Source organism: Macrotis lagotis, chromosome 7 (genome assembly GCF_037893015.1).
Source record: "Macrotis lagotis isolate mMagLag1 chromosome 7, bilby.v1.9.chrom.fasta, whole genome shotgun sequence".
NCBI lineage: Eukaryota > Metazoa > Chordata > Mammalia > Peramelemorphia > Peramelidae > Macrotis > Macrotis lagotis.
The window spans coordinates 146,638,680-146,665,481 of record NC_133664.1 but is presented as its reverse complement, the minus strand read 5'-3'; the positions used below and the strand labels follow the sequence as shown (position 1 = coordinate 146,665,481).

Below are 26,802 nucleotides of genomic sequence, written 5' to 3'. Positions count from 1 at the left end.
ACACTTTATGATCAAACAAGAAATAAAGAGCATTATAAACTTCAAAATGAATAATTCTGACCATATTGAATTACAAAGTTTGACCTAATAAAATCAATGCTACCAAAATTAGAAGAAAAGCTGAAAACTGGGAAACAATCTTCATAACCAAAAGTTCTGATAAAAGGTCTCATTTCTAAAATATATAGTGAATTCCACCAAATTTATAAGGTAACAAATCATTCCTCAATTGACAAATGGTCAAAAGATTTGAATAGACAGTTTTCAAATGAAGAAATAATAGTTATATATAATCTTATGAAAAATATTCCAAATCATTATTGATTAGAGAAATGCACATTAAAACAACAACGAGGTATCACTTTGCAACTATCATATTGTCCAGGGTGAGAGAAAGGGAAATTGACCAATGTTGGAGAGGTTGTGGGAGGATTGACACATTGATGCATTGTTGGTAGAGTTGTGAACAGATCTAACCATTCTGGAAAGCAATATGGAATTATGCCAAAAGAGCAATAAGACTGTTCATACCCTTTAACCCAGCAATTCCAATTCCAGTTCTATATCCAGAAGAAATTATAAAAAATGGGGAAAGTCCTACATGTTTCTGGTCAGATTATAGACAAACATGGAATGAGTTACAGGATATGATGCTTCATGAAAGGAAAAGAACCAGGAGAACAACATACATATTAACAACATTGTGAGATTATCAACCTTGCTGGAAGGAGCTCCTCTCAGCAGTTCAGAGAACTAGGACAACCATATTAGAACACTTAAGGATGATAATATCCCCAATCATAGGAAGAAACACAAAACAAAATAAAGAAAAACAAGAACAAAGCTTTCAGAATCTGATGAATACTTTATAAAAATTATCTCTTATGTATCTCCCTTAAATCATAATTTCTCATACTGAAAATGGCTTATCTGTAATCATGTTTATCAAAAATAAGTATGTACAATTTAACATGACAATTTGCTGCTGAGGTCAGGGTGTATGTGTGTGGGAAGGGATAGTAGAAGGAAATTTTGTAATTTAAAAATATACATAAGCATATGGATGAATGTTGAAAAATCTCAAAATATGTATCTGGAAAATAAAATATCAATTAAAAAAAGGAATCTATACCTATAGGAAAATATGAGGACTAGGGGGATAAGAGAAGGGTATTGTGATAGAAGGGAGGGCAGTTTGGGGGAAGGAATAGTCAGTCCGAATCAAAAATGTTTGAAGAGGGACTAGGTTAAAGGAGAGAGGGAATAGAATAAATGGGGAAATAAGATGGAGGGAAATTATTATCAATAGTAATTGAAAAAAGTTTGAATCAAGTTTCTCTGATAAAGGCCTTATTTCTCAAACACATAGTGAATTAAATAAAATTTATTAGAAAAAATCCACAATTGATAAATAATCAAACAATATGAAGAGTGTCGACATGAAGTAATCAAAATTATCTATAGTCATGTGAAAAAATGATAGAAGTTATTTTTAAAAACAAATATTAAACGTTTTTTACATATAAGTTGGGAAAATATTATAAAAAGATGAGGATCATTTACATTTTATATATTATTGTTTAGTCCTTCCAATTGGGTCATTTATTTATTTTTATGGCAGAAATACTGAAGTCATTTGCCATTTCTTCCTACAGGTCATTTTATAGAAGTGATAACTGGGGCAAATCTGGTTAAATGATTTGCTCAGGCTAACACAGTAAGTGTCTGAGAAAAGATTTGAACTCAGGATTTTCTTCACACCTGGTTAAGCCTCCTTTTTTTTTCTAATATAGTAATACCTTTTAATTAGTGAAGGTTTAAGATATGAATATACTGGTCTTTGAGGTTAATGGACTATGCTATTTCATATATATAGCACAGAGAAAAATATAAATTTCTTCAATTTGAAGAAATTAATACAACGAACAATATAACAGAATACATTCCTCCTTTTACCAATGACACATATCTTTGGAAAGGATACTTCATCATTATCATTAGTAAGTCATACTTGGAAAGTATCTTAAATGCTATTACAAGATTAAACCTGAATATTTAATAATCTTAGGATAGTTTTATAACGCACAACATAGGCTTATTACAAAAGCATTTCTAAACAATGGTAAGATGAACAGCAATCAGCACTACTTGAGCTAAATTTATTTGACTACTCGTAACTTAAGAACACATGCAACATGATCTGAAAACACTGGAAATCTCTATTTTATGAACTGCTTTGTTACCTTCAGTTTTTACATAAATCTGCTTCTCCATATCCAAAAACTCAGCAACCTAACAATTAACATAATTAACAACCAGCAGAGTGGAAATAGAATGTTTCACACTACTACCACTAGAATTACTTCATATGTAAGGTTTTTCCACTAATATGGTCAGTGCTCATTTAATATCAAAAAACAGCTTGTAGTTAATTAACCAGGTTGGTTCATCACTAAAACTTTGTGAAGGGCTTAATAGTTCCAGGAAGATATATTTCAAATAATCGCTGTATTACAAAAGTAATTTATTTTATTATACAGACCATCTAATTGGTTAAAAAAACATGTAAACCATAACAAATGAATGAGTCATTCAAAAATACATGACAAAAATTCTAACCTACATCCTCATGAGACTAAATGCCCTGATTAAAAAAGTATAATATAGACACTTTAAAATTTCCATACACTTGGTATTTTTGCATAATTTTAGTTAGTAGCATCAGCTCAGGAATAGAGTCCACTCTTATACAAAATTTTCAAGCCATTCAGAAGAAATCAATGAGGCTGTGGTTTAGAATGCAGCATACATAGTTGAGGAGAACATATTTAAGGCAAAGAACTTCATTTTCAATATATTCAGAGTCTCTATATGCAGTTCACCTGAATTGTGAGCTACAACAGTAGTGTCTCTATTGCAGAGAGTGCTTTTTAATGAGGTTACAGGTTCAGTTGAGAAGACAATCTGATCCTTAATACTAGTTTAATGTCAGAATATAAAGATGAGTTACCAAAAAATATTATAAAAGGTATCAACACTGATGCCATTGAATTAAATTAGCTTAAGCTACCAAAACTTTATAAAGGCCACAAAGAGATATCTTCTCATTGATGACAAAGATGTTTTGTCTTCAGATAACATTAGTCAAGTTGTTTGTCGAGAAGGCAAGGATATATACTCCACAATCTGGTCACTGACTATGTTTTTTGTCTATCGTAATTTGCAACCATCTTTTTTGATATGAGACAATTTGCTTTTCAGCTGCTTGCTGTATTTCTTCTTATTCTTATAATCTGCAGATGCTTTCACTTCCTTTAGTCGATTATATTCATCAGCAGCAGCCATGTATTCCTCACTTTCTTCTTGATAGTCATCTACCTCTTTATCCAGGTGGGAAAGCTCTTTGTTAATATCATCAATTTCTGATTGTAAGCTCTTGTATTCCTGTAGACCAGTGTCAAAGTGTTTTTTTATAAAGCTGTCTCTTCTGGTCTGACGTTATTGGTGGGTACTCCTTCTCCCAGTCTTCCTCTAGTTCTTCACATGATTCTCCTCCAGTTGTGTAGTACATTTCATAGTGGTCCTCCTGGTCAGTTCTTTTGGACATCCTTCCTTTCCCATGAGATTTCTTTGTAGAAACTGGTAAATTGCCAGTGCTACTGTACTGAGATTGCCTGAAATCATCCACAGGTGAAGTCACTGGAACCACATTAACTACTTCTGGTACCGGAGTTGATTTGTATGAAGAGTCTGGATATGGTCGTTTGTCATTCATTCTGCCATAAGAGGAATAAACCATGGAACTGTCAACTCTGTCTGCATAGTCAGATGTAGCTAAGGGTACCTCTTGTGCATCTATGGACACATTCTTCACCCATTCCTCTACATTAGGAGGCTGCTCTTCATAGACATTTTCTTTGTCCCATAGAATGTTTGATTTATCATATCTGTTCATCTTACTTAGGGTTTTCACAGCAAAGGAGAGCATTAAAGCAAAAGCTACAATAACCAGAAACCCCAGCACAATAGCAATGGCCTCTTGGGGATCCACCACACAGGAGTGATAAAGATGTTGATCCGCATAAAGTCCAGTAGCTGTAGGTGCATAAAACTGGTTGCAGAGAGCATGTATCTGAACTGAGTACATTGATACAGAAGCTTGTGCTGTAGGATTGACTCCCATTATGTAGACAATGGTAGCAATGAAGACCATAATGCCTAGGATAGGACTTACAATGATTACTACTAAGTAGCACATTCTTGATCTGGATATTCCTGATTTGATAAAACTGGTCACAAATATCACCAATAAAGCAATGAAACAAAATGCCATCATGGCCAGTAAGAAGCCTTTTGCAGCCCTTGGGTCAGTATAAGTTCCTCCATAGCCATAAGTGTAACCATAACCATAGCCATAGCTGCTACCAAAGCTTCCAAAAGCCACTACTTCCTCCATAAGGGTAGCCACCTAGACCACCTCCCAGAAAGGGGTTTCCATAGCCATTGTCCCAGGCAAGTGTGGAAGCCACACGTGCAAAGATAGCAATGCATATCACAATAATAATCACTGACAGAATTCTAATCACTCCTGGAGGGGAAGTCCATTTGTAGAAATGAAGTATTTCATCTTCTGGATAGTAAGAGTAGGCTGGCTGAGAAAGCACTGGTTGAACATGCATCTCTCCATTGTATAAGTCATTGCTTAGTGCATAATGAGATGCCTTGAATTCATCTGGTCTGTATGGAGGAGGACTTTCAAATGGTCTGGATGACATTGTTGATATCAATTGTATAGAGAATTTCAAGCTGAAGAATTCCTCTTAACCTCCTCCAAGATAAGATAATCAACCCTCCCCATGCCTGGCGCACTAGGGGTGCAGCAGGAGAGCAAGCTCCCTGGCCCTCTAAGTCTCGTTTTTAAAATGGTATTTACCCTATCAATTTAGTTAGAAAGGATTATTATTTTACAAATACTTTATAAATCATCCAGTAATATTTTCTAATTGGCAATCTAATCAATCCTCAACTTTTGCAGCGTTAATGTTTGGAGAAATCAATATGAAAGTCAGAAACACAAATGTTTATAAACTGAATCTTTGGAAAATAGAGGATTAGATTCCAGGGACCACCAAAACTTATAATATTTCTCTAGAGATTGCTCAAAATATTCTTTTCTTTAACCAATTTTTTATAACAAAACTTTAATTCTGATAAATTACACTATTTCTAACAGAATAATCATAAACTAACCCTTAAAATGCAGGATAAAAGAGAAGTAATACTGGACTGAATGGGGAGTGACTATGGCAACAATGTCAGAAGAAGCCCAAGGTGAAAAAGGAAAGGTACAACCTTTCTAATCTCCTTTCTAACTCCATGATTGAACTGCTCCTGATGAAACACATATCTGTCTGGATGAGTCCTGTGCCTCTCAGTCTGAGCTTAAAACTCTGGCCCAGGGAAACTTGGCCCAGCTCAGCCTGGCACAGCTATCCATGGGTCTCATTGATCCCTGTTGTTAAGTTGTTTCATGTGGAGCTTAAAAGGAATTGTCATTACATTAACACCAAACTTAACCAACAAGATATAGAAGGTCAAGCACAGAATTTATCTTGCACCATTATTTTCTTACAAACTCCATCATTGACTGTATGCTTGAGCTTGAATTGTAAAGGATTTGCATTAGGTTTTGGGTAACAACTGTAATACAAATTTGAGTTTTAAAGGTCAAAACTGAAAATTTAAAAATTGCAATAGACACTCATTACTTGATAATGATGGGGGAAGGAGATCAGGGAAGTATCTAGTAGGATGCCATATGGTCCACAAACTTGCTTGCATATTGCCTTTCATTTTCTCTTTACTATACATGGCTGTGAATGTGTGTGATTGTCAAAGCAAAAGTAAACCTGAAATTACCAATAAAATAATGCAAATGCTTCAGGTCACGAAAGTTAAAAATACCAATGTTTAGGATAGACTATATTCTCAATAATAACTTCCAAATTAATTAAATTTTGCTCAAAATTTTGAATAACAGGAATATGTTTATTTCAAATAAATGAAAACACCCAAATGAGACACATATTATAACAATATAAATTAATCTGCATACAGGATAAAATATTAGAATATTAGCTTTTAAATAAACTGCCATCAGTGACAAAAGAATATTGAATACTTACTGAGAATAACTAAATAATTGCTTTCAGATAAAGAAAAATCAACCCATACATATCTCACATCAGCAAAGAGTCAGGCAGCAACATAGAAATTAACTCTATATAATGTTATATTCAATCTCAACAGTATGATGGAAGACATCTTCAGATTTTCAGATTTTGTATAAAACACCAAATAAATAAAATTGATCCCCAAAATCCTGATAAAATCTTCAAGTATTTTCATTGGCATAGTTGCACAAAAAATTTGATCAGCTTGTAGCTGACTCTGTCTGTCTCTCTGGCTCTCTCTCTCTCTCTCTCTCTCTCTCTCTCTCTCTCTCTCTTCAAAATTAACTGCTCAACTTCTGGCTAACATGTGCTAAGACCTCCTGCTTTCCCTCAGAATTAATATTAATCATGCCTCTTAACAAAATCCAGAAAGAGCAAAGAAGAATATCTACCAATAAGGTCTGGTAATAACAATCCCCCCACACACACACACACATACATACATACACCTCAGGTATGGGCAACAGATCTCTTTCACTATACGGAGGGAATAATAAGATCAACTAAATAGCACAAGGACCCAGCCCACACTGTTCAAGGATAAGTCAGATCCTGCTGCAACCCTACTTTCTCAGGTCTAGGGAGTGGGCCACAAATCAATTTCACAGATACTCCAGAGAAAGCCTTTAGCACCCCTGACTCTCTGGTCCACTTGGAGTTACTAAGCCTAGTGAGCAAAGCCTCTAGGGTTTTCAAAACCAAAACAAGCCCCCACCCCCAGCACAAGATCCTAGGAAAATGAAGACAGGCCATCAGAAAAGGGTCTATAGAAAGCTACCTTGAAGGCAAAGACCCTAACTCAGAGAGAGTTAGAACTTCTGAGGGGAATATGAATTGGTCTCCAGTCCAGAAAGACTTCTTAGAAGAGATCAGGAAGGAGTTTAAAAATCAACTGGAAAAATTGGGAAAAGAAACTCAAGAGAAATTTAACACCTTCCAACAACAAAAAAACAAATCCTTAGAAAATACTATTGGACAAATGCAAAAAAGAAAATAATACTCTCAAAATCTTAATTGGGCAAATAGAAAACTCCTTCAAAATTAGCCAATTGGAAAATGAATGAAAAAAGTAAATGAATAAAATTCTTGTCTAAAAATAAGAATGGAATCTGTGGAAACTAATAACTTCATGAGACAACAAGAATCTGAAAAACAAAGCAAAAATAAATAAAAAAAGAGAAGAAAATTAAAATATCTCATCAGTAAAAACATTGACTTCAAGTAGATTCAGGAGAAACAATTTAAGAATCATTGGGTCTTCTGAAAAATATTGAAGAGAAAATAATACTGGACTCAATATTACAGTATTTACTGATGGAAAATTGCCCTTATATCATGGAACTAGAGGGCTAAATAGTTACTGAAAGAATTTATCAATCCCCTCCTGAAAGAAAATGAAAGAAAATGAAAACATGAAGAAATATTGTGTTCAAATTCTAGAACTATCAGATTAAAGAGAAAATCCTGCAAGTAACCAGAAAGAAACTATTTAGATGCCAAGGAGCCACAGTAAGGATTACAATGGACCTGACTGCATCAACATTAAGGGATCAAAGGGCCAGGAATATGATATTCCAAAGAGCAAGTGGGCTTGACATGCATCCAAGAATTCACTATCTGGCAAAGCTGAGTCTTCTCTTCCAAGGGAAAAGATGGACATTTAAGGAAATAGGAGACTTCCAACTTTTCCTGATGAAAACGTCAGAGCTATATTGGACTTCAAAAGTGGAAAATCAAGAGACAAATGAAAAGGTAATGGGGGGGGGGATAAAGAAAAATGCTATCCAATAAGATAAAATGGCTTTATCCCCACCTGGGAGAAAGATTCTCATAACTTTTGAGAATTATAACTCTATTAGAGAGAGTATACTTAGCCAGAAGTGATGGACACTCATGACTGATCCATGACTCAGATAGAATGTTTGAAAAGCAATATCTCCTTAAAGATGGGGAACAGTAAAGAGATGGTAGGATGGAGGCAATTGAATGGGGTAAATAACATTTCATAATGAGGTATAAAGGACCTATTGCAATTGAGGAGAAGAAGGGAGGAGGTATAAGCCGCTTGAATCCTACTCTCATCAGATTTAGCTTAAAGTTAACATGCACATATCAATTAAGAAACTTTCTTACCTTTCAAGTATTAAAAGCTGAAATGGGGGGGAAGAGGAATTAACGGAAGGGAAGGAAGAAGGGGCAGAGGGAAAGGGGAAAGAAAGGGGAGCAGGATTGGATATAAGGGGGCAAATACACTGAAGGTGATAGTATTCAGAAACAAAATACTGGGGATAATAGATAAAGGGGGGAAAAGGAAAAAATGCAAACAGAGGGAAGATAGCATGGATGGCAATGAAGAGTTAGTAATTATATCTTTGAATGTGAATGGAATGAACTCTCTCATAAAATGTAAGCAAATAGCAGAGTGGATTAAAAACCAGAATCCTAAAATATGCTGCATATAAGATACTCATTTGAAGCAGAAAGATACATATAAAGATAAAAGATTGGAGCAGAATATATCATGCTTCAACTGAAGTGAAAAGAGTAAGGGTAGTAATCCTTATCTCAGACAAAGCAGTTGGAAAAAAATAGACCCCATTAAAAGAGATGAGGAATGAAACAATATCCTCCATAGGGGGCAGCTAGGTGGCACAGTGGATAGAGTACCGGCCTTGGATTCAGGAGTACCTGAGTTTAAATCTGGTCTCAGACACTTAATAATTACCTAGCTGTGTAGCCTTGGGCAAGCCACTTAACCCCATTACCTTGCAAAAATTTAAAAAAAGGCACCATAGACAATGAAAAAATTTCAATATTATACCTATATGCATCAAGTGGTATAGCATCCAACTTCTTAGAGGAGAAGTTAAATGAGTTACAGAAAGACATAGGCAGCAAAATCCTACTGGTGGGAGACCTCAACATCCTGCTCTCAGATTTAGATAAATATAACCATAAAATAAACAAGAAGGAGGTTAAGGAGATAAATAGAATGTTAGAAAACTTAGATATGATAGATATTTGGAGGAAATTGAATGGGGATGAAAAGGAATATGCTTTTTTCCTGCAATACAAGGCATATCATTCTCAGGTCCTAATGTAATAAAAATCACAAGCAATAAGCAGTCGGGGGATAGGCCTAAAACTAATTGGTAACTAAATAACCTCATTTTAAAGAATGAGTGGATCAAACAAAAAATTATAGAAAGAATTAATGATTTCATCCCAGATAATGACAATAATGAGATAACATAACAAAAAGTATAGGACAAGGCCAATTCAGTTGTCATGGGATATGCTTACATGAATATATCAGATGAAAAGGAAATCAATAAACTAAACATATAACTAAAAAAATTAGAGAAAGGATAAATTAAAAACCCTCAAGTGTATAACAATAAATTAGAAACTCTAAATATTAAAGGAGAAATTAGTAAAATAGAAAGCAATAAAACTATTGAACTAATAAAGAAACAAAGAATTGGTTTTATGAAAAATCCAATAAAATTGATAAACTTCTGGCTAATTTCATACAAAAAATTAAAAAATAAATCCAAATTGCTAGGATCATAAATGAAAAAAGGTAATCTCACCACCAATGAGGAGGAAATTAAAGCAATAATTCAGATCTATTTCACCCAACTGCATGCCAATAAATTTGATAACCTAAGTGAAATGGATGAATTTTTGAAAAAGTATAACTTGCCTAGATTCTGAAGAGGAAATTTAATACCTAGATAACCCTATCTCAGAAAAAAGAGATTCAACAAGCCATTATTGAACTCCCTAAGAAAAAATCTCCAGGGTCAGACTGATTCATAAGTGAATTCTGTAAAATATTTAAAGAACATTTGTTTTCAATTCAATATAAACACTGAAAAAATAAGTTATGGCTTAACTACTTGTCAGATCTATGGAAAGAGAAGCAGTTTAAATCCAAGGAAGACATGGAAAATATCATTAAAAACAAAATATTTTTGATTACATTAAATTAAACAGCTTTTGTACAAACAAAACCACTGTAACCAAGATCAAAAGAAATGTAGTAAATTGGGAAACAATTTTTACAACTAGTATTTCTGACAAAGGACTTATTTCTAAAATACATGGAGAACTGAGTTAAATTTACTTTTAAAAAAAAGGCATTCCCCAATTGACAGATGATCAAAGGATATGCAGAGGTAATTTACGGATAAGGAAATCAAAGTGATTGATAGTCATGTAAAAATTGCTATAAGTGATTATTTATTAGAGAAATGCAAATTAAAGCATCTCTGAGGTGCCACCTTACATCTCTCAGACTGGCCAGTATGACCAGAAAAGACAATGATCAATGTCAGAAGGGATGTAGGATATCTGGGACTTTAACACATTGTTGGTAGAGCTGTAAAGTCATCCAACTGTTCTGGAGAACAATTTGGAATAACGCCCAAAGGGCAATAAAATGCACATGCCCTTTTATCTAGCAAAACCAATACTGGGTCTATAGCCTGAAGAGATCATGATAAAGCACAAATACATGACTTGCACAAAAATATTCATAACAGCTTTGCTTGTGATGGCAAAGAATTAGAAATTGAGTGAATGTCCATCACTTGGGGACTGACTGAATAAATTGTAGTATATGTACATAATGGAACAATATTGTTCTATTAGAAACCAAGAGTGATTGGAATTCATAGAAGCCTGGAAGGATTGGCATGAACTGATGCTGAGCAAGATGAGAAACAAGAACATTGTATACCATAATAGCAACATAGGGTTGATGATCAATCTTAATGGACTTCCTAATTTCATCAATACAATAATCAGGGGCAATTTTAGGGTATCTGTTATGGAGAACACCATCTGTATACAAAGAAAGAATTGTGGGGTTTAGAAAACAAGCAAAGGCTATTGCCTTTACTTTAAAAAAATCTTATGATGTAATTTTTTTCTTATATTATATTTTTTCCTTTAGGATATAGTATTTCTCTCAATACATTCAATTTTGATCATTGTATCACATGGAAACAATGTAAAGAGTATCAGACTGCCTTCTGTTGGGCATGGGAGGAGGGAAGTGAGATTAGGGGGAAATTATAGAATTCAATAAAGAAAATAAATTTTTTTTTTTTTAAATTAACTTCTTAGGAGGAGCCAAGATGACAGAGTAAAGTCAGGGACTACCTTGAGTTCTTCCCCAAAACATTCAAAATACCTTTAAATAATGACTCTAACCAAATTCTACAGTGACAGTAATCTTCCAACTCAAGACAGCTTGAAAGATCAGTGTGAAGGGTCTGCTATACAACATGAGAGAGGAGCAAAGAGAACTGTGAGGCAGACCAGGCAGACATCAAGGGAAAGGGAGTCAGTGATTGGTCGTTGACAGTGGTGGTGGTTTCCAGACTTCTCAGCACAGGGATTGTCAAGGAAAACTTGGAAGGTCAGAATTAACACTCTGCTGCATCAGGATGAGATTGAAGCACAAGACTCAGCTGGTCAGAACTGAGCCTAGCAGACCAAGAACAGGTTTTGTTAGCCCCTAAATCAGCAAAGGAAGCTGCTTCTAGAATTCTCAGCTCACAGATGGTAAGTTCTAAGTTCACAGAAGGAAATTACAGAGGTCTTTTCTGCTATCCCTGAGGTAGAACTCAGTTACTTTGCCTGTACGTAGATCTGGGACACAGTCTGGTGTCCCAGTCCCAGGAAGATGAGCAGAATCACAACAGAGCTCAAGGTCATAAGGGAGCAAGGACTCTTCTCACAGTTTCAGGGCAGAAAGGAGTGTTGGCAGTCACAGACAAACTAGGGCACAGGCCAGGAGAGTAGTCACAACTTCTTATGAGACCTGCGAAGAATTGAAAATCTTCAGGTTCCTAGAAATATCTCAGAGAAGAATTGCAGAAATTCTCAAAAGCTTGGGACAATATATCTTTCACCCTGGAAGCAAAACACCACCCTAAAAAGAGTTAAAGTCATGTTGTAGATTAGGTAAATGAGCTAGCAACAGAAGAAAAAATATAACTATAGACAATTACTATGGTCATATGGAAGATCAAAACACACACTCAGAGGAAGATAACAAAGTCATAGCTTCTGCATCCAAATCCTCCAAGAAAAATATGACCACTATATCATTTTAAAGAGAACTCTGAAAATCTTATGATAAATAATTCTATCCAATCCACAGTTAGAGATGATGGTGTCTGAATACAGATTTATATATACCTTTTTTAATACTTTATTTTTCTTGAAATTTCTGTTCTTTTTAGCAGGACTATATTTACTTTTACAACATGACCATTGTGGTAATACTTTGCATGACTATAGATTTCTAGCCTATATCAAATAACTTGTTTTCTCAAGGAGGGGGATTGGAAGGGGAGGGAGCTAGACAATTCGGAACTCAAAGGTTTAAAAGTGAATGTTGAAGCTTGTCTATTCTATGGAAAAATAAGGTGAAATAAAATACAATAAAACAAAAAAAGTGTTTTGCATAAAACTTGGAAAATTTATATAAAATAAAGAAAATAATAAGAAAAAATACCTTCTTGTAGTATTTTAAATGGAGTTCTCAATTTTCTCCTTTCTTTCACTCCTTTCTGATCTATTGAGAAGACAAATAACATGACATTCATTCTACATATGAAATCATAGAAAACATATTTCCACATTAGTCATGTTTCAAAAAAGAGCAAGAAATATAAAGTGAAAAATTATACCTCAACATGAAGTGAAAAATTATACTTCAATCTGAATTCAGAGTTAATCAGTACTCTTTCTGGAGCCAATTAGCATTTTTCCTCATAACTTCCTCAAAATTGTCCTGGATCACTGTATTGATCAAAGTACCTAAATTTGTCTCTATGCACAATATTCTTCTTGCTCTGTCTACTTCAATTTTCATGAGTTCATCTAATTCTTCCCAAGATTTTCATAAATGATCCTCCTCATCATTTTTTAGATATAATCATGTTTCATCACAATCATATACCACAACTTGTTCAGCTATTCTCCTAGGCATCCTCTCAATTGATGACCATCTTCTCGATTTGTAATTTTGTGTCATCAATAAAAGAGGTGCTATAAGTATTTTGTACATATTGGTACAGATCTAGTAGTGGTATTTCTGGGTTAAAAAGTATTTACAATTTTCATTCCATTTGGGCAGTTACAAATTATTGGAATGATTGAACCAATCTACAACTCCACTAAAACTGCATTAGTGTATCAATTTTTTCACATCTTTTCTAAAATTTGTCATTTTCTTTTTTTATCCTGTTAGACATGAGAAGTATAAGGTGGTACTTCAGAATTGGACTAATTTGCATTGCTCTATTGAATAACATTTTGTATTCTAACTAATTGATTTCTTCTACTGAAAATTAAATGCTCATATCTTTTGACCATTCATTGAGAAAGTTCACTTATTTTTATCAATTTGGATCATCTTCGAGAAATAAGGTCTTTATTTCTAAATAAACCTGTTGTAAATCTCTTACCCCCCCAAAAAAAATCCCTCCCACACACAGATACACAGTTTGCTACTTTCCTGTAATCTTGGGTGAAATGGTTTTGTTTGGTTTCTTGGTTTGTTTTTTTTTGAAAGGCAGTGGAGTTAAGTGACTTGCCCAATGTCACACAGCTAGATTTGAACTCAGATCCTCCTGACTTAAGGGCCAGTGCTCAATCCATTGATCCACCTAGCCACTCCTAAAATGGTTTTCTTTGAACAAAAACCCTTTTTTATTTTATGAATGTAATTCAAATAATCAATTTGACTTCTCTTAAATCTCTGTACCTCTTCTTTGATCATGAATCCTCTTTTTCTCCATAGCTTTAACAGTTAAATGTTTTCATGTTACCTTAATTTGTTTATGATATCCCCTTTTGTCTCTAAATCATGTACTCATTTTGACCTTATCTTGGTAAATGCTATGTTTATATCTAGTTTCTATTAAATTGCTTTTTCATTTTTTCTGAAAGTCTTTATCAGATAGTGAATTCTTGTCCCTAAAGCTTGAATCTTTGGGCTTATCTAAGGTAATTACTAAGGTAATTTGATATTATATAATATATATGGTATTTTTTTACATAATTCTTTATGTGAATAATATGTAAAGAATCTATTCTAGGGGCAGCTAGATATAATATATCAAGCACCAGCCCTGGAGTCAAGAGTAGCTGAGTTCAAATCCAGCCTCAGACATTTAATAATTACCTAGCTGTGTGGCTTTGGGCAAGCCACTTAACCCCATTGCCTTGTAAAAACCTAAAAAAAAGAATCTATTCTATCCTTCTATCACTGTATTTCATAATCAGTACCAGATTGTTTTAATGATTAACATTTTGTAACACAATTTTATATTTAGAAAGGTTAGACCACCTACGTTCACATTTTTCATTGATTCCCTTGATATTCCTGGCCTTTTATTCTTTTATATTTTTCTTATCCCCTTTTTTTAGCTCTAAAAATAACTTTGTGGAAGATTGGTTGATATAGCAATTAATGATTAAAATAATGTAGGTTGAATTATTATTATTTTTGATATATTGTCTTGACCTTCCCATGAGCAATTACTATTTGTCTAGTTGTTTTAATCTGTATTTATGTGAAAAGTGTCGTGCAATTGTATTCATATTCTTCCAAGGCTTGTCTCAGCAGGAAGATACCAAAGTACTTAATACAGTCTACCATTATTTAAATGAAATTCCCCATTCTATCACTGTATCCTAGACTTTTTGATAGTATATAGTATACTTACACATAGAATATCTTATGTTTCTTCATTGATTACTTTATTATTTACATTTCTTTTTCTTATCTTATTACTCTAGTTAGCATTTCTATACAGTGTTTAAAAATATAGGTGAACATTGATGCTTCACTCCTGATATTATGGGGAAGACATCAAGTTTAATCCACATTACAGATGAAGCCTGCTCTTGGTTTTAGATAAAATAAAATTATCATTTTAATGTAAACTATTTATTTTTATACCTTCTCAGTTTTTCATTTTTAGTTGGAATTAATATTGCATTTTATCAAAAGATTTTTTCTGCATGCATTAATATAATCGATTGTAATATTATATAAAAATTTAAACTTCTTAAATTCTCCAATTTCATTTCTTAAAAAAATTCAGGTCATTATAAAAGGGAAACAGACAGTAGATTCTGTAAAACTCTTCAGTGTTTACTTATTTAGCAGGCAACTAGTTTCTAGCAATTATTTATGAACAAGAAAGCACCTAATATAGGAACTACTGACACAATGACCATTGAGACCATTCCTATTTTTTGAATAGGTTTGCATTCTATTTGAGGTAAAATCATGTAAAAATTGAAAAATATATAAAGATAATATAAAACAATAAGAGAATGTAGAAGGACATCTACTGACTGAAGAAATTAAGGTAGGATTCTTTAGTGTGTTGTATTTGAATTAACCTTTGGGAGAATCTTGGAATCCTACATGGAAGAGTTAATGAGTGAAGACATTCTGAGGAAAACAGGTGATGTGGTAAAGTGGAAAGAAAATATGCAATGGAATGGTGGCAGCAGGTATACTGGAAGGACACCTAGATCAGTAGTCTGTGGACCTCGATTGAATTTCTACCTCTGCCTATAACCATTAGGGTAATCTAATTGGAAAAGGTATTTGACCTTCATGGAACTAAGATTTCTTATCTATAAAGTGAGGAAGTTGGATTAGTTTTTACTTTGTGGGAAAGGGGAAGAACTTCTTGCTTTCTGTCTATGAATTTCTACTCCTGTGGAAGTAGGAGGTGATTAGTAAAGGAGTGACAAAAGTGATTTTCTAACCTGTAACCCCATGCAAGCTAGGTTAGGATTATTTTTCTCCTTTAAATGGTATCAAAACTATTGAAATTTTGTTTGGATTAGGGGACTGATACCAATTTCTCACCACCAGTGTACAAAACAGAACTGACAAGCTCTAGAATATGATACTTGGATAGTACTCTACCATGGACAACTCAATTAAGAGAGCTCCATTTTCCTGAATCACCTCAGGGAGTCTTCAATACTTATCCTAATTGAATATTTTTCTCCTTCTTTGGCTAATAAGTTATATGTTAAATGCTGAGTTATCCATGAGTGTCTTCAATCTTTTTTAATATCCAATTGAAAATACCAGTATATTGGTCCGAGTCCAAACCAAAATAATAAGTAACAGTAAGTCAGTTTGGATGAAATGAGTATAGAGAACAATATATAATAATTCTGTAAGAGTACAAAGAGAGTACATTGTATTTCTATTAGACCACAAGGAATGTCCTGGAATTTTCCAAATACATATGTGTGTGTGTGTATGTGTAGATGTAGAGGATGTATATTTATAATATCATATATATATATATATATATATATATATATATATATATATATATATGTATATGCGTGTATGTGTTTGTGTGTGTATGTATATATGTATGTATGTATTGTTGTTTGTCCTTCATTCTCAAAAATGACCATGACATCAAGGAGATGACACCATGATAAGCATGTAAATCGAATTTGAGTGAAGGGGTGCTGTGCTAAGTCACCAGCCTTACTATCTTCTCTGGAGCCATCTGGGTCCAGTGATCAGATAAGAAACAGGATGACAGTGGATGGCCCTGGATGTGAGGTAATCAGGGATAAGTGATTTGTCCAGGTTTAAGTGCCTTGACATCACAGAGCTAGTAAGTATCAAGTGTCTGAGACTGGATTCAAACTCCCTTCCTCCTGATTCGAAGGCCAGTGCTTTATCCACTGTGCCACTAAGCTAGCATTGCAAAAGTTAATCAATTAACTCTTACAGAAATTTTATATATTGCTCTCTATTCTCATTTCAACCAAACTGACTTACTGTTACTTATTACTCTGGTTTAGACTTAGGCCAATCTCCTTGGTTATTAATGCACATTTTTTTGTTTGTTTGTTTTTTATTTAAGGCAATGGGGTTGCCCAAGGACACAGCTTGGTAATTTTTAATATCCTGAGGCCAAATTTGAACTCAGGTCCTCCTGACTCCAGGGCCAATGTTCAATTCACTGCACCATCTAGCCACCCCTCAATTGGATATTAAAATAAAGGAAGCCACTCATGGATCACTCAACATTTACATATTTCTTTTCCCAACTACATGCAGTGGTAGTTTTTGTAATTTTTTTTTGCAAGATTTTGAAGTTTACAGTTTTCTCCCTCCATTCCCTCCTTTCTCCCCTTGAAAAGTAATATGATATTGGCTCTTCATTTATAACCATTCTAAATATAGTTCATATTGATAATATTGTGAGAGAAGAATCATATCTAAATTGAAGAAAGAAAAGATTAGAAATGAGTCCTTTGTCACAAACACTATATTGCTTCTCAACTTGCTACATTCCTTTTTTAATTTTTTTTTTAATTTTGAATATTTTACAATTTTTTCCCCTAGTCTTGCTTCCCTCCTACCACCCCCCACAGAAGGCACTCTGTTAGTCTTTACATTGTTTCCATGGTATACCTTGATCTAAGTTAAATGTCATAAGAGAGAAATCATATCCCTAAGGAAGAAAAATAAAGTATTGTGCCCAATTCTTGCGCTAATGGAATGAGCAATTCCATCAAGTTAGGTAATCACCCCCATGCCGCTGCTAGAGTGCACAAGGTTCCTCTGGTTCTGCTAATCTCCCTCAGCATCAATCCATGCAAATCTCTCCAGGCTTCCCTGACTTCCTATCCTTCCTGGCTTCTAATAGAACAATAGTGTTCCATCACATACATATACCATATTTGTTAAGCCATGCCCCAATTGAAGGACATTTACTTAATTTTGGATTCTTTGCCACTATGAGCAGAGCTGCCATGAATATTTTTGTACAAGTTATTTTTTTATACATTACTAAAAATATTCTTGTTTAAGAGAAAAACATAATACCCCCTCACTGCAAAAATATAGACCCTCATGAGAAATAAAATAAAGGAAAGAGAAAAAATGTGTTTCAGTCTGTATTCTGATAGTATTAGCTCTATCTTGGGTGGATCACATTTTTTGTGATAAGTCCATCATAGCTGGCCAAGATGACAGAGAGAAGACAGGCAGAGTTCTAGAGTCTCCTGATCTTTCCCCATCTATGATATGAAATAAACCTCTTAACAAAATTCTGATCCACAACACCCATAAAGAAAAGCCAGGAGAAAGAATAACTACCTCAGGATTTGTTTTCTGAGATCGTGACCACAATGGGCAGAGCAGCCATGGATTAGCCTGATTGGTGGTGGTCCTGATTAGCAGTGGGATTGGAGCCCCAGGAGCATGAGGGCCTGAGAGCCAGACCTGCTTGATCAGTGAGGCTAGAGCCTGGTTGACTGAGGGGCTTGGGCCAACAAGGGAGCAGAGGCATTGGGGTTGGTGCCGACCCTCTAGAGCTTGCTTATAGGGCTGGGGGGAGAGTTCTGCTGTGGGAGAGCTATGGACACCATCACTAGTCTCCTCTGCTCCAGTGGAACTCCAAATCCATTCCTCCATTGCAGCTAATGCCTCTTCTCAGAACAAACACAATTACAAACTAGTTCTGCCCCAGGCACAGGTGTGTGAGGAGAACAACCAGCTCAGCTGACTATAGGGAGAGGGATGACCTCACCACAGGGTAGAGTCCACCAGTAACTGAAGACAAAAGTATTTAACAGCTGCAATCACGCCCTCCAGGCTAAGGGAGAAGGCCTTAATCAAGGTCACAGACAAAACAGAGAAAGAAACTATCACCCCTACTGGCCAGCTGGAGAAATTACATGCAGTGATCAAATCCTCTAGCACCCCCTACTGACAAAATTGAGATATTGCACCCAGTGAGTAAAGCCTAGAAGGATCCCAAAACCAAAGCTCTGTGAACCACCACCTCCCCAAATCAAGATATTAGCAAAATGAAGAAAGGTCAGTGGAAAAGCACGTCCATAGAAAAATTCTTGGAGGTAAAAGACCCTAAAACAGAGAGACTTAGAACCCCTGAGGAGAAAATGATCTAGTCTCCAGCACAGAAAGACTTCCTTGAAGAAATAAGGAAGGAGTTTAAAAAACAATTGGAAAATTTGGGAGAGTGAATTAACACCTTGCAATAAAAAAAATTATTGCAAAATACAATTGAACAAATAATAAATGAGAATAATTCTCTCAAATTATCAGTTGGACAAATACAAAAAAGAGAATAACTCACATCATCAGTTGGACAAATACAAAATGAGAATGATTCTCTCAGGTCCTCATTTGGGCAAATGCAAAAAGAAAATAATTCTCAGTGGCGTAGTGGATAAAGAACCAGCCTTGGAGTCAGGAGTACCTGGGTTCAAGTCCGGTCTCAGACACTTAATAATTACCTAGCTGTGTGGCCTTGGGCAAGCCACTTAACCCCATTTGCCTTACAAAAACCTAAAAAAAATAATTCTCTCAAAAGCTCAATTGTTTAAATGGAAAGCTCTTTCAAAAATAGAATTGACGAAATGGAAAAGGAGTTGCCAAAGGAAAATGAAGAAAACTCCTCTCTAAAAACTGGAATGGAGTCTGTGGAAACTAATGACTACATGAGACAGAAACAGACTATTAAATAAAACCAAAAAACAGAAAAAATAGGAGAAAATGTAAAATACTTCATCAGCAAAACCACTGACTTCAAGAATAGGTTGAGGAGGGGCAACCTGAGAATTATTGAACTTCCTGAAAACATTGAAGGGAAAAACAGCCTGGACTTAATATTATAGGATCTAGTGATGGAAAATTGGCCTGATATCATAGAACCAGAGGGCAAAGTAGTTATTGAAAGAATATATTGGTCACCTCTGGAAAGAGATACAAAAATGGAAACAAAAAATTCCAGAACTATCAACTAAAAGAGAAAATCCTGCAAGCAGCCAGAAAGAAACCAGTGAATTACCAAAGAACAGTAGTAAGGATTATCCAGAACTTGGTTGCATCAACATTAAGGTATCAAAGGGCCTAGAACTAGATATTCCGAACAGCAAGGGAGCTTGGAATGCAGCAAAGAATCCACTATCCTGCAAAGCTGAGCCTTCTTTTTCAGGCGAAAAGATGGACATTTAACTAAATGGAAGAATTCCAAAATTTACTGATGATAAGACCAGAGCTAAATAGAAAATTTAGATGTGAAACAGGAGGTTCAAAAGACACATGAAATGGTTCAAAAATGGGATGGGTAAAGGAAAAAACTACTATTCATTAAGTTGAAACTGGCTGTATCTCAGCATAAGAAAGATTCTCACAACTCTTGAGAATTGTAACTCTAACAGAGAAAATATACCTAGCCAGAAGTGATGGATACTCATGAGTTATCCATGAGCCTACTATCCAGTGGGATGAAGCAGGCTATAACCCTACTTGAGAGAAAGACTCTAATAATTCACAAGAATTGTAACTCTATTAAATAGAATGTACTTATCTTGAAGTGATGGATACTCAGAATTTTCTGTGACTCAGAGAGAAAGATTAAAAAAAACCCTCCTCCTTAAAAAGGGGGACAGGAAGGAGACAGAAAGAGGGAGGGGATTGAATGGGGGTAAATCTCATTACATTAAAAGGTACAAAAGACTTATGGTAATAGAGGGGATGAAGGGAGGAGACGAGAAACACCTGAAACTTCTTCTCATCAGATGTGGCTTAAAGTAAATTTACACACATACTAGATAACTAAAAAAAAAAAAAAAACATCTAATCTGTCAAGTATTAAAAGGGAAAAGGAGAGGGGGTCAGAGAAAGGGAGGGGGAGAGAAAAAGGGGAAACTAACAGAAGGAAGGGAAGAGGAAAAGGGAAAAAAAGGGAAAGGGGAAATAAAGGGGAGGGGTGGATGTAGGAGAGCAAACATACTGAAGGGGTAGAATTCGGAAACAAAATACTGGAGAATATTAATAAGGCGAGGGAAAGAGGAAAAATACAAACAGAGGGAAGATAGCATGGAGAGCAATAACGAGTTAGGAATTATAACTCTGAATGTGAATTGGATGAACTCTCCTGTAAAAGTTAAGCAAATAGAAGAATGGATTAAATAAACCAATTCATATAATATGTTGCTTAGCAGAAGCTCATTTGAACAAAAAAGATACATATAGAGAAAAGGTAAAAGCAGGGAGCAAAATATATTTTGCTTCACCTGAAGTGAAAAAAACAGGGGTAGCAATCCTTATCTCAGACAAAGCAGCTGCAAAAATAGATAGAATTAAAATAGATAAGGAAGGGAACAATACAATCCTAAATGGAACCATTGTCTATGGTATTGAATATGTGTGTGTGTGTGTGAGTGTGTGTGTGGGTGTGTGTGTGCAATGGGAGATCATCCAAATTCTTAAAGGAAAATCTGAAAGAACTACAGGAAGCCATAGACATCAAAACTCTAGTAGTGGGAGACCTCAAACTCCTGCTCTCAGATCTAGATAAATCAAATTATCAAATAAACAAAAAAGAAGTTAAGGAGGTAAATAGATTGTTAGAAAAACTAGATATGATAGACTTGTGGAGGAAATTGAAAGGGGATAAAAAGGAATATACCTTTTTCTCTGCAGTACATGGTGCATACAAAAATTGATCATGTACTAGGGCATAAAAACCTAATGATCAACTGCAGGAAGGGAGAAATGGTGAATATATCTTTCTGAGATCACAATGCTATAAAAGACATATGCTACATTGGGCCAGGGAGACAGAGACCCAGAACTAAATAGAAAGTGGATAACCTCATTTTAAAGAATGAGTGGATCAAAAAAGAAATTATTGGAAGAATTTATTACTTTATCCTAGATAATGACAATGAAACAACATTCCAAAACCTATGGGTTGTCAGGGTATATATTATATCTTTAAATGATCACATAAATAAAATAGAGAAAGAAGAAATCAATGAACTAAATGTGCAACCAAAAAACTTGCAGAAAGAACAAATTAAAAATCCCCAATTAAATACTAAATTATACATTCTAAAAATTAAAGGAGATATTAATAAAAATCAAAAGAAAAAACATTTGAATTAATAAATAAAACCAAAAGTTGGTTTTATGAAAAAAAATAATAAAATTGATGAACCTCTGGTCAGTTAGATTAAAAAAAGAAAGAAGAAAACCAAATTTCTAGTATCATAAATGAAAAAGGTGACTTACCACCAATGAGGAGGAAATTAAAGTAATAATTCAGAATTATTTTGCCCAACTCTATGACAACAAATTTGACAATCTAAGTCAAATGGATTAATATTTACAAAAAAATATAACTTGCCCAGAGTAAATGAGGAGGAGGTTACATACCTAAATAACCCTATCTCAGAAAAACAAATTAAACAAGCTATCATTGAACTCTATAAGAAAAAATCTCCAGGGCCTGATGGATTCGCAAGTGAATCCTACCAAAGATTTAAGGAACAATTACTTCCAATTCTATTTAAACTCTTTGGAAAAATAGGGAAAGATGGGACTCTGGCTAACTCTTTCTATGAAACCAATATGGTGCTGTTATCTCAACCAGGAAGGGTTGAAACAAAATATAAATTTATAGACCTATCTCCCTGATGAATATAGATGCAAAAATATTAGATAAAGTCTTAGCAAAATGATTACAAGTTTTCCCTTAGGATAATAAATTTTGACAAAGTAGAATTCATCCCAGGAATGCAGGGTTGGTTCAATATTAGTAAAATTGTTAGTATAATCAATTATGTCAACAACAACACTATCAGAAATTATATGATCATATCAATAAATACTGAAAAAGCTTTTGACAAAACACAGCACACATTCCTAATAAAAACACTAGAGATTGTAGGAACAAATGGACAGTTCCTTAGAATAATAAGAACTGTCTATCTGAAACCACCAACAATCATTATTTTCAATGGGGAGAGGCTAGAGGAATTCCCAATAAGATCAGGGGTGAAAAAAGGATGTCCATTATCACCACTACTATTCAATATCATATTAGAAATATTAACTTAAGCTATAAGAGAAGAAAAAGAAATTGAAGGAATTAGAATTGGGAAGGAAGAAACAAAACTCTCACTCTTTGCAGATGACATGATGGTATACCTATGGAATCCCAAGAAATCATCCAAAAAACTGATGGAAAGAATTAGAAATATTAGCAAAGTTTCAGTATATAAAATAAACCCTCATAAATCCTCAACTTTTCTATATATCACTAGCAAGATACAGCAGGAAGTGCTAGAAAGAGAAATGCCATTCAAAGTACCCTCAGGCAATATAAAATACCTGGGAGTCTATTTCCCAAGGCACACTCAGAAACTTTTTGAAAACAATTATGAAACATTTCTCACGCAAATTAATCAGATTTAAATAGCTGGACAAACATCAACTGCTCATGGATAGGTAGAGCTAATATAATAAAAATGACAATTCTCCCAAAATTAAACTATCTGTTTAGTACCATACCAACCAAAATTCCAAAAAATTACTTTAATGAGTTAGAAAAAGTTGTAAGTAAATAAATATGGAGAAATAAATATTCAATAATTTCCTGGGATTTAATGAAAAAAAGTGCAAAAGAAGGGAGCTTAGCCCTACCTGATCTAAAATTATATTATAAAGCATCAGCCACCAAAACTGTATGGTATTGACTAAGAAATAGAGTGGAGAACCAGGGGAATAGACTAGGTGCAATAGTGGGAAACGATTACAGTAATATGCTATTTGATAAACTCAAAGAGTTTAGCTATTGTGATAAAAGCTATGTCTTCGATAAAAACTGCTGGGAAATTTGAAAGTTAGTATGGAAGAAACTTCGATTAGACCAACACCTCACACCCTATACCAAAATAAGATCCAAATGGATACAGGATTTAGACATAAAAAAATGCTATAAGCAAATTAGAAGATCAAAGACTAGTTTACCTATCAGATCAATGGCAAGGGAAGCAGTTTATGACTAAGGAAGGGATGGAGAGCATCACTAAAAACAAACTAGATGATTTCGATTATATTAAATTAAAAAGCTTTTGCACAGACAAAACCACTATAATAAAGATACAAAGAATTGTATTAAACTGGGAAACAATCTTTACAACTAATGTTTCTGACAAAGGATTCATTTCTAAAATATACAGAGAATTGAGTCATTTTTTAAAAAAAATCCATTCTCCAATTGACAAATGGTCAAAGGATATGCAAATGCAATTTACAGATGAGATCAAAGCAATCCATACTCATATGAAAAATTGCTCTAAATACTCATTAGATTATGCAAATTAAAGCTTCTGTGAGGTACCACCTCACACCTCTCAGACTAGCCAATATGACCAGAAAGGATAATAATCTTTGTTGGAAGGGTTGGGGGAAATCTGGAACACTATTACATTGTTGGTGGAGCTGTGAACTCATCCAGCCTTTCTGGAGAGGAATTTGGAACTATGCCCAAAGAGCAACAAAAATATGCATACCTTTTGATCCAGTAACCCTGAGGAGATGATGAAAAAGGGTAAAAACATAATTTGGACAAAAATGTTCATAGCAGCCCTGTTTGTGGTGGCAAAGATTTAGGAATCAAGTAAATGTCTTTCAATTGGGGAAGGGCTTAGCAAAATGTGGTAGATGTATGTCATAGAACACGATTGTTTTATTAGAAACTGGGGGAGGATGGGAATTCAGGGAAGCCTGGAGGGATTTGTATGAACTTATGCTGAGTGAGATGAGCAGAAGCAGAAAAACACTATACACCCTAAGAGCAACATGGGGGCTATGATGGACCTTGAAGGACTCGATCATTCCATCAGTGCAACAATCAGGGACAATTTTGGGTTGTCTATCTGCAATGGACAGTACCACCTGTATCCAGGTAAAGAATAATGGAGTTTGAACAAAGTAGAAGGACTATTTCCATTAATTTAGAAAAAAACGGTATCTTATTGTCTGATTTGGTGTCTCTTTTACTTTATGTTTTTCCTTAAGGATATGATTTCTCTCTCATCACACTCAATTTGGATCAATGTATACCATGGAAACAATGTAAAGACTGACAAATTGCCTGCTGGGGAGGGTAAGATTGGGGGAAAACTATAAAACTCAAAACTCAAAATAAATAAAATCTTTAATAAAAAAGAGAAAAAATAAGTCCATCTTAAAAGTTATTTCCATATTTTTCCACTGTTGCTGTTGCTGATTGTAATTCCCTCCATCCATTCCTCCCTTCTGCCATATATTATATTTTCTCTCTCCTTTCACTCTGTCCCTCTTCTAAATTGTTCTGTAGGATAGCTGAGTGGTGCAATGAACTGATCACCCAACTGGGGCCAAGAGGCCCTGAGTCCACATACCACCCCTGAGACCTGGCCCTGTGGTCCTGGACAGATCACACAATCCCAGACACTTGCAAGAAGTAAAATAGATGTGTTATGTCTAACTATCCTCTCCTATGATCTACCCTCTCCTCTATCACCCATATTCCCCCTCTTCTCCCTTTCCCATTTCTCTCCTTTTTACCCTAGATGTCTATACCTTATTGAGTATGTATGCTGTTTCTTCTCTGACCCATTTCTGATGAGAGTGAAGTTTCCCTCATTCCCCCTCACCTTCCTGCCTTCAATGTCATTGCCAAAGCTCATTGTAAATATATACCTTTTATATGAAATATCTTAGCTTATTCCACCTCTCCTTTCTCTTATTCCCAGTACATTTCCCTCTTAGCTATTGACTCCATTTTTACAATATATTATATCTTCAAATTCAGGTCTCTCATGTGCTTCATCTATAAAAGTTCCATTGACCTGCACTATAAAATGAGAAATTCATATGAGTATTATCAGTATCATTTTTCTATGCAGGAATAAATGCAGTTCACCATCATTAAGTCCCTCATATTTTACCCTTCTCCTCCACTCTCTGTGCTTCACCTGAGTCCTGTATTTAAAGGTCAAATTTTCTGTTCAGCTCTGGTCATTTCAACTGGAACATTTGAAAATCCCCTGGTTCATTGAAAGTACTTCTTTTCCCCCCAGTTTTGCTGGTTAGTTAATTCTTGGTTGCATTCCAATCTCTTTTGCCTTCCAGAATATTATATTCCAAGTCCTATGAGTCCTTAATGTAGTTGCTGCTAAGTCCTGTGTGATCCTGATTGCAGCTCCATGATATTTGGATAGTGTATTTTCTCTTTGACTTGGGAGTTTGGGAACTTGGCTATAGTATTTCTGGGGGTTGGTTTTTTTTGGATGTCTTTCTGGGGGAGATCGATGGATTCTTTCAATTTCTATTTTGCTCTCTGTTTCTAGAATATCAGGGCAATTTTCCCCAAAGGATTTCTTTAAAAATGAGGTCAAGGCTATTTTCCTGATCATGACTTTCAGATATCCCCAAATTTTTAAATTACCTTTCCTGAATCTGTTTTCCAGATCAGTTGCTTTTTCAATGAGATGTTTCACATTTTCTTCTAATTTTTAATTCCTTTGGTGTTGAAGTATTGTGTCTTGACTTCTCAGAAATTCATCAGCTTCCTTTACCTCCATTCTACATCCAAAGCATTTGTTTTCCACAGAGAGCTTTCTCATCCCTTTTTCCATCCCGCCAATTTTGCTTTCTTAAAGCATTCTCCTCGATAGC

General features: G+C 34.7%; 1 pseudogene; it reads right to left on the bottom strand.

Moving 5' to 3' along the window:
• Positions 1 to 3,197: 3,197 nt before the first annotated feature.
• On the bottom strand, positions 3,198 to 4,775 carry LOC141493866 (occludin pseudogene; annotated as a pseudogene).
• Between the last annotated feature and the right edge of the window lie 22,027 nt (positions 4,776 to 26,802).